The sequence below is a fragment of the Pelobates fuscus genome, chromosome 8, assembly GCF_036172605.1.
Source record: "Pelobates fuscus isolate aPelFus1 chromosome 8, aPelFus1.pri, whole genome shotgun sequence".
Classification (NCBI taxonomy): domain Eukaryota; kingdom Metazoa; phylum Chordata; class Amphibia; order Anura; family Pelobatidae; genus Pelobates; species Pelobates fuscus.
In genome coordinates, this window is record NC_086324.1 from 115,590,674 (window position 1) to 115,603,417 (window position 12,744).

Below are 12,744 nucleotides of genomic sequence, written 5' to 3' on the forward strand. Positions count from 1 at the left end.
AAAGAAAAACAGGCTAATAAACAATGCATATATTAACTAACATGCTAGGGTAATTAAGCATATCGAGATGTGGTTCACAGGTTAAGACAATTAGTGTCAGCGGATGGCTTGGTTTCAAGTTTGTGTTAGAGTAGTGTATGCTGACAACAGGATTGTCTTATAATAGTTAGCTGTATAATATGCTAAATAACGATTAACTGTGAGTGTTTAAGCCACTGGGTACTTCTTGTCAGGCTATGTGTGAGTAGATTGTGTTTCTACAGAGGTGATGGTTAGGCTTGGAGTCAGCCGGCTATGTGCATTTGGTGCGACGGGTATATTCACATGGTGAAGAGAAAATAAGAGTGAAATAAAAGTGAAATAAAATAGAAATGACAAGGGAGTACAGCGTCCACTGAGATTAGGTGCAGTCCCGGGCTGGTTGTATTGTTGGTGTAACATCCAGGGTCTGGAAGTTTAAAGTGGGAACTAGCCAGTCTTTCAACATGACCCTGGGGTAGTACTTCTTTCAGGGGGTACACCGAGGGAGAATGGTGGGTGAGTTATTGGAGTCTGTTTGTTCGTCCCCTGGGAGCAAGTGAGGGTATGCTCTATGTTGGGGATTGTCTCTGCCTGGGATTGTTTAGCCGATGCCTGCGGATGGTAGGCTGTTTCCTCCTGGGAACAAAAGTCCGCTCTGCTGCGGGGAAGGGTCGCTCCGGTCCCGGGCGCCCGTGTGGTCTTGGTCTGCGGCAGCTGGCTCGCCACCTTGTCTAGGCGTATCATCTCTCCTGGGCCTCCGCTGTGCTTGGAGTCCGCTGTGCTGTCGGAGTGGTGCATATGAGTTGCACCCACCTGTGAGACTTGCGGGGAGGTTGTTGCAAGGTCGTGGGGCAGGCAGTTGGTTTTGTCTTGCGGTTTTGCGGAGAGGCATCGGGAGAGTCCGACGGCGGGCCCGTCTGCAAGACGGATGTGACTTTGTGTGGGTGCTGGGCCGGTAAGTTGCCGCCGCGGCTTCTTTCTCCTTTGTGACAAGTAGAGCAGGGTAAGTGGTTCTGCGCTCCATACGCTGCCAAAATGCCAGGCATAGTCGATCAAATCGAGCCTCAAATTGCTCTCTCCAGGATTGGGCCGTGGGGCATGCTCGATATTGCAGGGGTTTTTGCTCGGTGGCCATCTTGGGCCCGAGCTGTGGCCTCTGTTTCGGCTGTCCAGCCTCGTGTGGCAAGTATGAGATTCTCGTTGAGCACACGTCTTGCCAGCTCGGCTGTCAGGCCCCGCCCACTTGACCTTCAATTTAACGACAATGAAGTAGTTATGGTATGTTTTGTAGCAAAAGGTAGCAAATTGGATTTGGGAGGTGCAAACAGAAAATAGATAATAAACAGATTATACTTATATTCAATGAATCCTGATTTGAACCTGGGAGGCAAGCAGCAAAGAAAGAGGGATTGGTAGGAGTCTCACAGCCACATATCACTGACTAGATGTGTTCTGATTGGTTTTCTTTTGTTCAAACTGTTAACTATTTCTTTGCTGCACGAAAGGGTAGAGACTTGAAACACTGCTGCAGGTCCAGGCTGAAACAAAAGGGAATTAAGGAAACAAAATTTTTGTTTCCTACCAATCCCTCTTTCTTTGCTGCTTGCCTCCCAGGTTCAAATCAGGATTCATTGAATATAAGTATAATCTGTTTATTATCTATTTTCTGTTTGCACCTCCCAAATCCAATTTGCTATTTTCTATGTATGTCTATTGTGCTTTTTTGGTGATTCTGTAGCACTTGGGAGTAGCTGCATCTTCTTTGAAAAGCGCCAATCCATCCATTTATTTTTCCTGGTTTACCAGGAATTATATCTTTGTTTCTTTTCATTTGTAGCAAAAGGCACTAAATAAGCTGCCCTATAGAATTAAGGTGTTTTAAAGGGAAAAATGTTTTTTGACTGTAAAACAATTTTGGTTGTTCTTCTCTTTACTGTTCTTCTTTTTATTGTTTTTCTAAATAATATTGTAATTGTAGCCGGCCGCTTTAAGATACCAGTGGCTAAATTCTGAATTTGATATAAGATGATGTGATATTCCTTTAAGAAAGGGAGCCTCTTATTTGTAAGTACCGTTGTTACCGAGTAAACTAACAGAAGCCAAACCCAGAGAGATGGATGCAGGTCTTCCGGAAGTAAGAAGTCTTTATTAACATACCGATCGGGCCTCAGATGAACTATCATTCCAAAACAGATCTGAGAGACCAATACATGGTGTACATTCCTTATAAAATACTATAACTCCTCCCATTAATAGCTACGCCCACATATACCTTTAGCCAATCAATGAGCAGAGTATAGACTTGTACATCCGGTCAGACCACATGGCTCATCCAAGACAAAAGAGAACTAAGTGCAATTTCAGTTCCTGCATTCCTGCATATGCTCAGTACATTGATGACAGTATCCTAGCTACGTGTAGATAACTAACTGACACAACATACACATATGCCACGTGGAAATATCAGCCTACCAAATTTACATTCACTGAAATTCCACCACATTCCCCCCTTTGATGCCTCTGATACAAAATTATTCCAGATGCATCACCAATCACAGGTTACCAATACCTCTCAAGTAGCCATTGAACCAGAGCAGACCTTGTAAGCATCTTAGCCTCAAAACTCCTTCAACATTCCTCATCCTGAATATGTTCTCTTTGAGCTAGGGGATCATATCTATAGACAGCCATTACATGAGCAGCTGTCTTTCTTTCTATAGTACTCTCTATAATACTACGTAAGGATCTAACCACTAATGGAATTAGACAGGGCAGAAAGAGATATAAGAATATGATAAACACTACTCCTCCTACTTAGTGCCTTAATTCCTCCAAGCTGCTCATACCATCTTCCAAACCAGCTATTAGGATTATACCCATTCCAGACCTGAGTCGGTACATGTGCCAGTTTAACCATGTGACTAGTAAGTTCAGCCATCTATGTGCAAACAACAGTTGCTAAGGTTAAACTTTCCGCATACACCTCCTTCCACTGCTAATAGGTAATCCAAAGCTAATCTATTTTGATAGATGGCTGATCTCATCCTGGTATTTTGCTTAGCTAGAAGATTAAGTGCTTGAGCTGTCTCATTAGTAATAATCTCAACCACCGCCTGTAGTCTTATAATACGGTTGAGCATATATATCGGAGTTCTATATCTGTAGGTGCCATCTTCTGCCCAAGTAGCAGGTCCATAATAATTAATAATGCGTTGAGGAGGCCACTCATCATCTTCCCAACTACCTATATTCAAGGATGCTCGCTTCTTTTTATGATTTACTTCGTAAACCTTAACTCCCTAGGTCTCTCCTGTCTCAATTGGCAACAAGAAGAAGGATGGTTTGAGCATACCTAATACACATGCCCCTTCCCAATCTTGTGGTAACTCCGAATATGCTTTCTTACCACAGATCCAGTATAGATTTGCTGGGGCTTTCCAACTAGATGTAGCAGATAAGTCAAACCATACCTCCTTTAGATGAGTGTAATTGGCAAACTGATTAGTAGGCTCCGAGACATTTTAAGCCGACCATAAAGTAGTATATTTAGTATTATCATTATAGGCTTTTTGTCCCAAACAATTTAGCTCACCTACAGACGTGTTATACATTGTCCCTTTCCTGGCTATACAAACATGACCTATAATGGAGGTTTTTAACCGCCATTCCGATTTTTTTTTTTTTTTTTATTTATTTATTTTTTTGTAATTTTTTTTTTTGACATTCTTTATTTTTCAGTTTCGTTACATATTATACATATTTTCGTTTCAATACAACGGTAGCAAGAACTGCATTTAACAATAACATTTAGCACAGTCGCATCAAGAGTTATCACTACAAGGTGTTCACTATGGGGGCTCTTGCGCGAGGAAGGCTGAACTTGATGGACGGAAGTCTCTTTTCAGCTATCTAACTATGTAACTATGCAACTATGTAATCAACAGTTTCAGGTGAGTTTTTAGGCCATAGTGGCGTTAATGGAGTCGGGCCGTTCCTATCTCATGTGGAGTTTGCCATGTGTCGGCCTAGGCTTATGCATCTGTGCGGACCGGCAGGTCGGTTTAGGTAGGTTTCGAAGGTATGCGTCACAAAATAACAGTGTCCGCGATCCCATACCGGGGAGTTGGGGATGCCAATTATCGTCTTGGCAGCTATATCTTGGTCATTAATGGTTGTGGCGTCGTGGGTTCAATATGTATTATTGTATGGTATGGTGTGTCTGATCACCTCTTTGGTTCCAGCTATTCTACTGCTATCTAGTGTCCGTCTGTCATAAGCCATCTTGGTTGTGCATGCCTCTCGTCTGCTTAGGAGTTGTGAGTCTGGTGGGAGGATGGTTCTTGTCTCCTGTCCCCTCCACCCTTGTTGTTGCTTGTGTAAGGAGTGTGACTGTGTGTGTTGCCTTGTGGTTATATTCTCTTAGCCTTTCAAGGCAGTTCCATGTCTGTCCCTATCTATCTAAGTGTAGTATTGTGGTCTAGGTTCCCTCAGTGTGGAGCCACGGATTGGTGTGGGTGCTGTCAGGAGAAACATCGCCCTGAGTCTCTGAAAATTTCGGTTCTCTGTGGGGTGTGGTGTGGTGTATGGATCAGTTATGTGTGCTGGGGTTATAGGAGTCAAAGCGGTCCTACTACTGTCCATTTGTCTGTCGGGGTGATTGTGCCAGTGCAGGAGCGCCCCTGTGTTCCGCCGGAGAAGCCTCTGCCGCTCCTCGTGAAGTGTAGTCCATCCAAGGAAACCAGGTAAGGGCGCATTTGTCTGAGCGTCCCTGCAGGGAGGCCGTCATCATCTCCATGCTGAAGATCGTTTCCACTTTTTCTATCCATTGTTGCAGAGTGGGTGCGGCCGTGCTCTTCCACAGTAGTGGGATGAGTGATTTCGCTGCCGTGAGGAGGTGTATGACGAGGCCCCTCTTCTAGATCTTCAGGGGCGTGGGAGTGTGGTTGAGCAGCATTGGCATCGGTTGAAAGGGGATGTCAATACCCGTGATGACCTTGATCTCCCGATGTATTATTCGCCAGAACGGTTCGATTTGGGAGCAAGTCCACCATATGTGGATACCAGTGCCTTCTTCCGTGCCACATCTCCAACACTCGCCTGGAATTGTGTCGTGGACATGTCTTCGGATATCCGGCATTCTGTATCAACCTGTTAGTAGTTTATAGTTGCATTCCTGGAATTTCGTGCTTATAGTCCCTTTGTGCGTCAGCTGGAAGATTTGAATCCATTCCGGTTCTGTGAGCTCCATCCCCGTCTCTCTTTCCCATTTTTCGGTGAAGCCTAGTGGGCTTTTGTCCCCGTTGTTTTGTAGCGCGGTGTATAGGTGCGAGACCCCGTGTGTTAGGTGTTGCCTGGTCGAGCATAGGTGTTCCAGGGGAAACAATGGGCGGTGTAGGTGGGCCTTGCCCGTTATGGAGGTTAGGTAGGTTTTCACTTGGTGGTAACGGAATATATCTAGGCCGTTAGGTCTGCGGTCCTGTATTAATGTCGCCAGGGGTTTGAGCGTCGCTCTGTTGCACTGCTGGGTGTGTACCCAATCCGCTGCCCCAAAATTCTTGAGGTCTGCGGGTTTCAGTCCCCCTGCTAGCTTGGGGTTATGGGTTATGGGCATGAGTGGGTTGGGTGACGTGGTGAGCTTCTTGGAATAACGAATTCCGCACCACACCCTCAGTGTCGCGTCTATCATCGTGTTTCCCGTACTCAGATCCCTGTATGTTGCTTCCCCGAGCCATAGCATGGTGGGGATCCTTCCCTGGGCTTGATGTTTCTCCAGGTCCACCCATTGCTTAGTGTTGGGGTTGGCATGCCAGTCGACTAGTCTGTGTAGGTGTGTTGCGTGGTAGTAGGTGAGAATTGACGGTAGGCCCATGCCTCCTTCGCTCTTTGGGCTGACTTGTCAAGGCTGAGTGTCAAGTTGGATACCTCTTTGTATCGCCGGAATGCTTCTAGGAGGCTTGGAATAGAAGTTCTGGGCCGCTCCAGGAAAAAGAGCATGTCATCGGCATATGCCGCAACACAATGTTCCCTTGTACTTACGTGTCTCCCCGTAATACCCCTGTCCCGTCTGACCGCCTCTAGGAAGGGTTCTAGGGTTAGGGCAAACAGGAGCTGGGACAGGGGGCAGCCCTGGCGAGTACCGTTGTTAATGGGAAACGAGCCAGTTAACGCTCCATTAACCCGTATACGGGCTGTAGGTGAGGAGTATAGCGCAGCTACTCAGGTCCGTAGGTGTCCGATTTATTTCTAGTACCTACTTGATGATCAGACTGAAAAGGTATCTGTTGTTCATATGTCTCAGATATGCCTAGTACCTACTTGATGATCAGACTGAAAAGGTATCTGTTGTTCATATGTCTTCCTTTGCCTCCCATGGCCATTGGTCTCCCATGTTAGCACCTCCACATGCATAGCAATTAGTTACATTAAGACTACCCGCAATACTCTCAGCCAAATCAATAAATAGGTTCTTAACATTATGGGGAATTTTATCCTCACCACTCATCTCCTCATATAAGGAATGAAAAACCTGATGAGTTTGAGTTGCTATTGTCTCAGTTTCAAGTCCTACATATATTATTGTTCCTGGATCTACTCCTGTGCCATATATTTGGAACCCATATAGATTTCCAAATTTGTCAATAAAATGTTGGGGATTAGAGATGGTCATATGGACCGGATTACATTCCAAAGATTTACAATATGGTTTGGTAGGCAACCTTTGGATAATCATATCTTGATCCACTGTTTTTCCCCAGGTTGCCCACCCTACACAAGACCAATAGGGACAAAAGTTATAATATCTATTTGGGCAATTAGGACCAGTAGATATTTTACTGGGACATAAGTATTTATCATTAAACCCATAAGTTTGTTCCCATTTAAGATTACCACATACATTCCAAGGTTTTCTACTACCAGAAATTGCCTTACATGCATCAAATAGCAGAACACCCGTAGAATGTATGGTATTTATCACAGTCCTATTTATCAAAGTTCCCTGGGAATTACAGTTCCGAATTACCAACCAAATTGTACGGGGTTGGAATTGGGGATCGAAACATTTTTACTCTACTGATACTGGCTTGCACACACTGTAATCAATATCCAAATATCGACATTTAGATACAGATCCCTTGCATTCATACTGTGAGTGCCAAATAAGAGTTTGGGATATTTGGTTACCTGTTTTCGTAGTCTTAATGCAACTATTGCAATGTATGTACTCTTGCCTTCCTGAAAAATCACACAAATACCTAAACACACAATATAACACATCATTTCAAAATTCCTCATTTTTCTTCGACCGTGCGACGGCACCTCAGCTTCCCGATTGTGAGGGCTGCAAGGATTGTCGTTCTTCTGATCCTCACTTTTCTTCACAAAGATCCCTTCGAGACACTCTAGCTATGAAATGTAGACAGGTGGTCAGGCTTTATTATGGCCGTCAAAACACCTACTTGCTGATATCTGTTGTTACTCTAAATGTCCCACTATCTCCTTGTCACTCCGACTGAGTTGCCCGCTTTAACCGGATCTTGCAAGGATTTTCAGGATCTGGGATAGCTTGCCAAGAATCTGATGCTGGTTTAACACTAGAACGATGAATCCATGGAGTCACCTCTGCCACCTTTACAGATGTTGGAGTAGATAAAAGAACAACATAAGGACCCCCTCCACTTTGGACCTAATGGAACAATATTCCATTCTTTTATCCACACTTGATCTCCTGGGTGATAGGAATGAACAGGTGGATATATGTTCACAGGTAACCTATCTTGCACCAATTTCTGCACTTCCTCCATAGTTTTACCCAACTCCACAACCTGCTGTTGAGTAATTCCTTCACCCAACTGATTTAAGTCCCCCCTTAGATTACGGAGTATGGGAGGTGGACGCTCATACATAATTTCAAAGGGAGACAGACCCATTCTTCTGGTAGGCGTACTACGTATCCGCAACAGAGCTATTGGCAAAAGGACATTCCACTTGAGCTGAGTTTTATTGTTCTGTTCATACTTTCCACTTTTCCAGAACTCTGAGGTCTATATGCTGTATGAAGTTTCCACTTGATACCAAACACATGAGTTAATTGTTGCAAACACTGATGGATAAAGGCTGGACCATTGTCTGATCCGATAGAACACGGAAGTCCATTTCTGGGTATAACTTCTCGCAACAGAAAACGTACAACTTCTCCTGCCTTTTCTGTACGAGTTGGACAAGCTTCTACCCAGTCTGAGTAGATACACACAGCTACCAACAAATAATGATATCCCCCAGATTTAGGCATTACAGTATAATCTATTTGCAAATCTGACATTGGGAGTCCTCCCATATATTGAACTCCAGGGGGTTTGACAGTACCTTGTCTTGCATTATTTTGGGCACACAAAACACATCTCCGAACAATGGCTTGAGTAAGATTAGATAACCTTGGTATGTAGAAATGTTTCCTAAGAGATTCTTCCATACTATCTCTTCCAGTATGTGTACCATTATGGAAGTTTTGAACAATCTCTATAGCCAGAGATGTCGGAATAACTATTCTTCCATCTTCTAACTGATACCAGTTATTCTCCAAGTATTTCCCTGCTTCAGTTTTCAACCACTCCATCTCTTGGGCTGCATATATTGGAGTCCATTGAGACAGAGGTGCCGGTGCAAGGGCTGTAATATATCCCACGTATTCCTCTTGTCCAGATTCAGCGACATGTTTTGCTGCGTTATCGGCCATGCAATTTCCTTTTATGACATCACTGTCACCTCTAAGATGTGCCCTACAGTGTATAATACCGACTTATTTCAGTTCCCATACCTGTAGTATAATACTATAATAGTGGGAGTATTTCTGCCGCATAGTTGATTTCTTTCCCTTCTAAATTCAACAATCCCCTTTCTTTATACAATGCTCCATGTGCATGGGTGGTTAGAAAAGCATACTTTGAAATCAGTGTAGATATTCACTCTTAACCCTTCAGCTAATTTCGAAGCCTGGTTAATGCAATCAGTTCCGCCTTCTGTGCTGATGTCCCTTTTGACAGTGGCCGTGCTTCTATCACCTTATCTATAGTCGTTACTGCATATCCTGCATAGCATACACCTTCTTTCACATAACTACTACCATTAGTATAAGGGGTAGTAAGGCAAGGGGAGTGAGGCGGATTCATTTTACCGGACGGAAGTTCGGTCAACAGGATATTACGGTCCGGGCTGGGAAGAGCCTAACCAGGAACCAGAAGTGACGTTAGTTCCGGATATATGGAACTGGTGGAGGTAGGTACCGGAAGGGGAGGACTCAGAGTCAGTGGGCTGGGCTCTGAACTAGATGCATGAGTGGGCAGGGACAATGGAAAAGGGGGAGTGGCAACACTAGTAGCACCACCTCTAACCTTAGAGGAGGTGTAAGGGGGGGGAGGGAAGTTCAGTTTCAGAGGGGGAGTCTAAAATGGGCGGTGTTGGGACCCTGATGGAGAGGCGAGTCCTGGCTCCTCGTGGCATACCTTAACCCATTTAGGCGAATCTTCTGCAATCTGTTTCCAACAATCAATATACGGAAACTGATCATAAAATTCAGGCCTACTAGATACAGCCGCGTGCACACGTTGTACCAAAATTAGATCGAGGCTACCACGTGGTGGCCATTCGGTCACCAAGATAGGCCACTCTCTACTACATAAGGTAGTCAAACATTTTGGGGACAATTTTACCCAAAAATCACAAGCTTTATATCCCTTTGTATATAAAACATGCAGAGAATTCTCGAACATACAGTGATATCACAGCGTCTCACTCACAAAGATTTACCAAACACTAGATACTTACCTCTATAACTATGAATTGACTCTACAATTATCCGTACCATAAATCAAATTTTGAATTCTTTATTTTTGTTGTGCATAAAGATATAACAACGCATATGTGGTACCCCAACGGCATTTCACAAACTTTGCAATGACAGTTATAACAGTGGGGTACATGGTAGGACTTGCACAATTTTATATTAACATGAGTGGTTCGTTCTAGTACTAATAGCTTGTATGTGGGTAAATTACGTGAGACAATAGATGTAATCAAAGTCATGTATAGTGTTTATGGAGTTACAACCACACATTTATTAGTTAATAAGCTCACTTCTAGACAAAACGATAAGCGTTCAAGTGTTGCATGAGTCAAGTTCAGATTAAATGAACTAGCACTATCCTGGTATTACAGTACGATTCATACTTTGTTGAGCCCCCAGCATAGACACAGGTTAACTAACTCGTCTAGGGTATGTGTGAAGGCTTGTCACTGCTAGGTAGTTAGACACAATGCTATGCATACACAAGTATTTGCGCTATCTGGATGCAGGAAAAAGCCTAACTTAAAGCCTAAATATAACTCCTCCACTCTTTAGACTAAAAAGCTAAGTCAATGCTCATGAGAAATAATTAGCAGTAATAGATTACGTTGTGAGCTTATTTAGTTTCAGTTACATCTTCCCCTTCGGCTGCCCCAGTCTCTCTGATGGCAGGAGCTGAGAGTCGTGTAGGGATCTGCATGGTTGGACCGCTTGAGGAGGCAAGGGGTTAATTCTGTGTGGAAGTCCTGAATTGAGGGGAGCGATAGTCTGCCACTACTGGGGGCTGTGTGTCCCATTCCTCCTGCCCCACGTCTCACAGAGTCCTCCTCAGCCTATGTCTTTAAGGGTGTGGGCGGACCGTCCTGTTCCCAGGTATAATGTGGGTCCCTCGCGGGTGCGAGTGCTGGCTCTTCCCCGCTGCTTTGCCGGGACGTCGTGTGGTAGAGCCTTGCTGACATAGGTAGGCAAGTCTGCAATGGTGCCGGGCTGTGGATTGGATGTGCTGTGCCTTGTGCTGGGTTGTAGTCGCTGGTGTACATCTCCTCACCTGTGTTCTCTCCGGCGGGGGAGCGTGTCGTTTGGGGCGCCATTTTTAGTGCGCCTGGTTCGGATGAGCGAGCCGCCTGGATGGGAACTGCAGGATAGAGCCATGGGTGCAATTTTAACCTGAGCTCGTGAGTTGTTTAGTCTCTCTTCCAGCTTTTTCAACATGCTTCTGCGGTAGGGCGCGCATGTGGCTGGCACTCGGCAGCCATTTTGGGGGATTCCGTCTGAGTGTTCCATGTAGCAGGGTAGTAGCTTTTTGGCCCCGCGTGTCGTGGTCTGACATGAGCCGCCGCGTGTGTGTGCAGACCGGGATGACCCCCCCGGTCCAGGGGGGGGGGGGTGCCAGACCCCGGCCGGAGACCCGGGAGAGCGGCCGTCTCGTCCCGGCTCAAGCTCCTCACGCCTCGGGTCGTAGTCGGGTTACATAAGGCTGCTACGTACCTCAGGATCTGGGGATCGGGGTGGGTGTTGTTGCGGGTAGATTTGCCTTCAGTTTGCGCCGTTTTCCGACCCCAAAGCGGGAGCTCAGACAGACGCGTCTGATCCCGTCGGCGGTCCGGCCCCGCCCCCCCATAAATCAAATTTTAATCAGATCAATCTGATTGCTTAAAAAATAGAATGTCTAAAGTCTAAAAATGCTAAGGTCTGGAGCTCCTTCAGCACATGTCTGCTCAACTTGGCAGTTAGACATGCCCCACCCACCCCCCATCCCCCCTTGCATCTTTTGAGGGAGATATATGCACCCATTATATTAAAAAACACACTTTTTGTAAAATGAAACAAACTCTTCTCTTTCTCCTCCTGTCTTGAAAGTTAGCTTGATATGAGCCAATAAGCCACAATGAGCACTGGTACTCTTACCTAGATCGGAGATCAGCATCACAGAAAGTGGAAGACTGTTTGGGAGGTTCTGTCGCATATATTTTTCTGCTTTGTTCTTTATTGGTTGGTTCTTGTGTTGCTGCTATTGGAGATTATCAGTAAGGGGAGTAAGTAAAATATTAAGCCTCCTGTCCTGCCTTAAAATTTTTAATATCTTATTTCCTGTCTGTTAATAGCCTGCAACAGCCTTGTGTGTGATTAAAGATTAGTTTAAAAAGTAGGACATAAGAACTTTTAAAGTAAACCACACTGTGATAGCCAAATTAGGTGTGGCTAGGGCTAGATAAACAGACACAAAGGTGGTTTAACTCCTAAATATCAGAGAATTAATAAGAAGTAGTAGTAGTAGTAGTAGTAGTTAAATTGCAGAGACATGATCTATACACCAAAATTCATAATTAAGCTTAAGTTTTTTTAGAGTGTCCCTCTAGTAACAGTTTGACAAGTTACCTGGTGCCCAACAGGTGACCAAGTTGCCTCCTGTGCAAGGAGCTTCTTTCGCTATTCTGAGCTAAGCCCTCTAGTGCAGAGCATCAGCTGATCACTCTGAGCCAATGAGCATGCCTCTGCACTGCAAACTTAGCTTTTAACTTCACAGGAGGCAGTGGTGGGTGCCCAGTAGACCCCAGGTAAATTCTTAATTTGTTTGACTGCATGCGTTAGTAAGGCTTCAGAGTACTCCTGTTACTACAGCCACTAAAACAGTCTGTAGTGGTTATGGCGCTTGTGGTGTTCCTTTTCAAAATGTGCACCGTTGCAAAACCTAGAAATTCACACTAATAACTGAAGTGGAAAAAGACAGTATGATTCTATTACTATAGACAAATAAAACCTTCAAACTTCTGCTTATATAAGTTTCTAAAGTTTTTTTTATTAATTTTAAATTTTTTATAATATATATTGCTTTGATGTACAACAAAACTGAGTAAATAAACCGTAAAATAAAAAGTGTA

The 12,744-nt window shown here is 44.5% G+C and overlaps 1 protein-coding gene across 1 annotated transcript in view; it reads left to right on the forward strand.

The window, feature by feature from the left end:
- KATNIP (katanin interacting protein) overlaps positions 1-12,744 on the forward strand; it is a 357,151-nt gene that overhangs the window by 129,815 nt on the left and 214,592 nt on the right. The window lies entirely within an intron of this gene.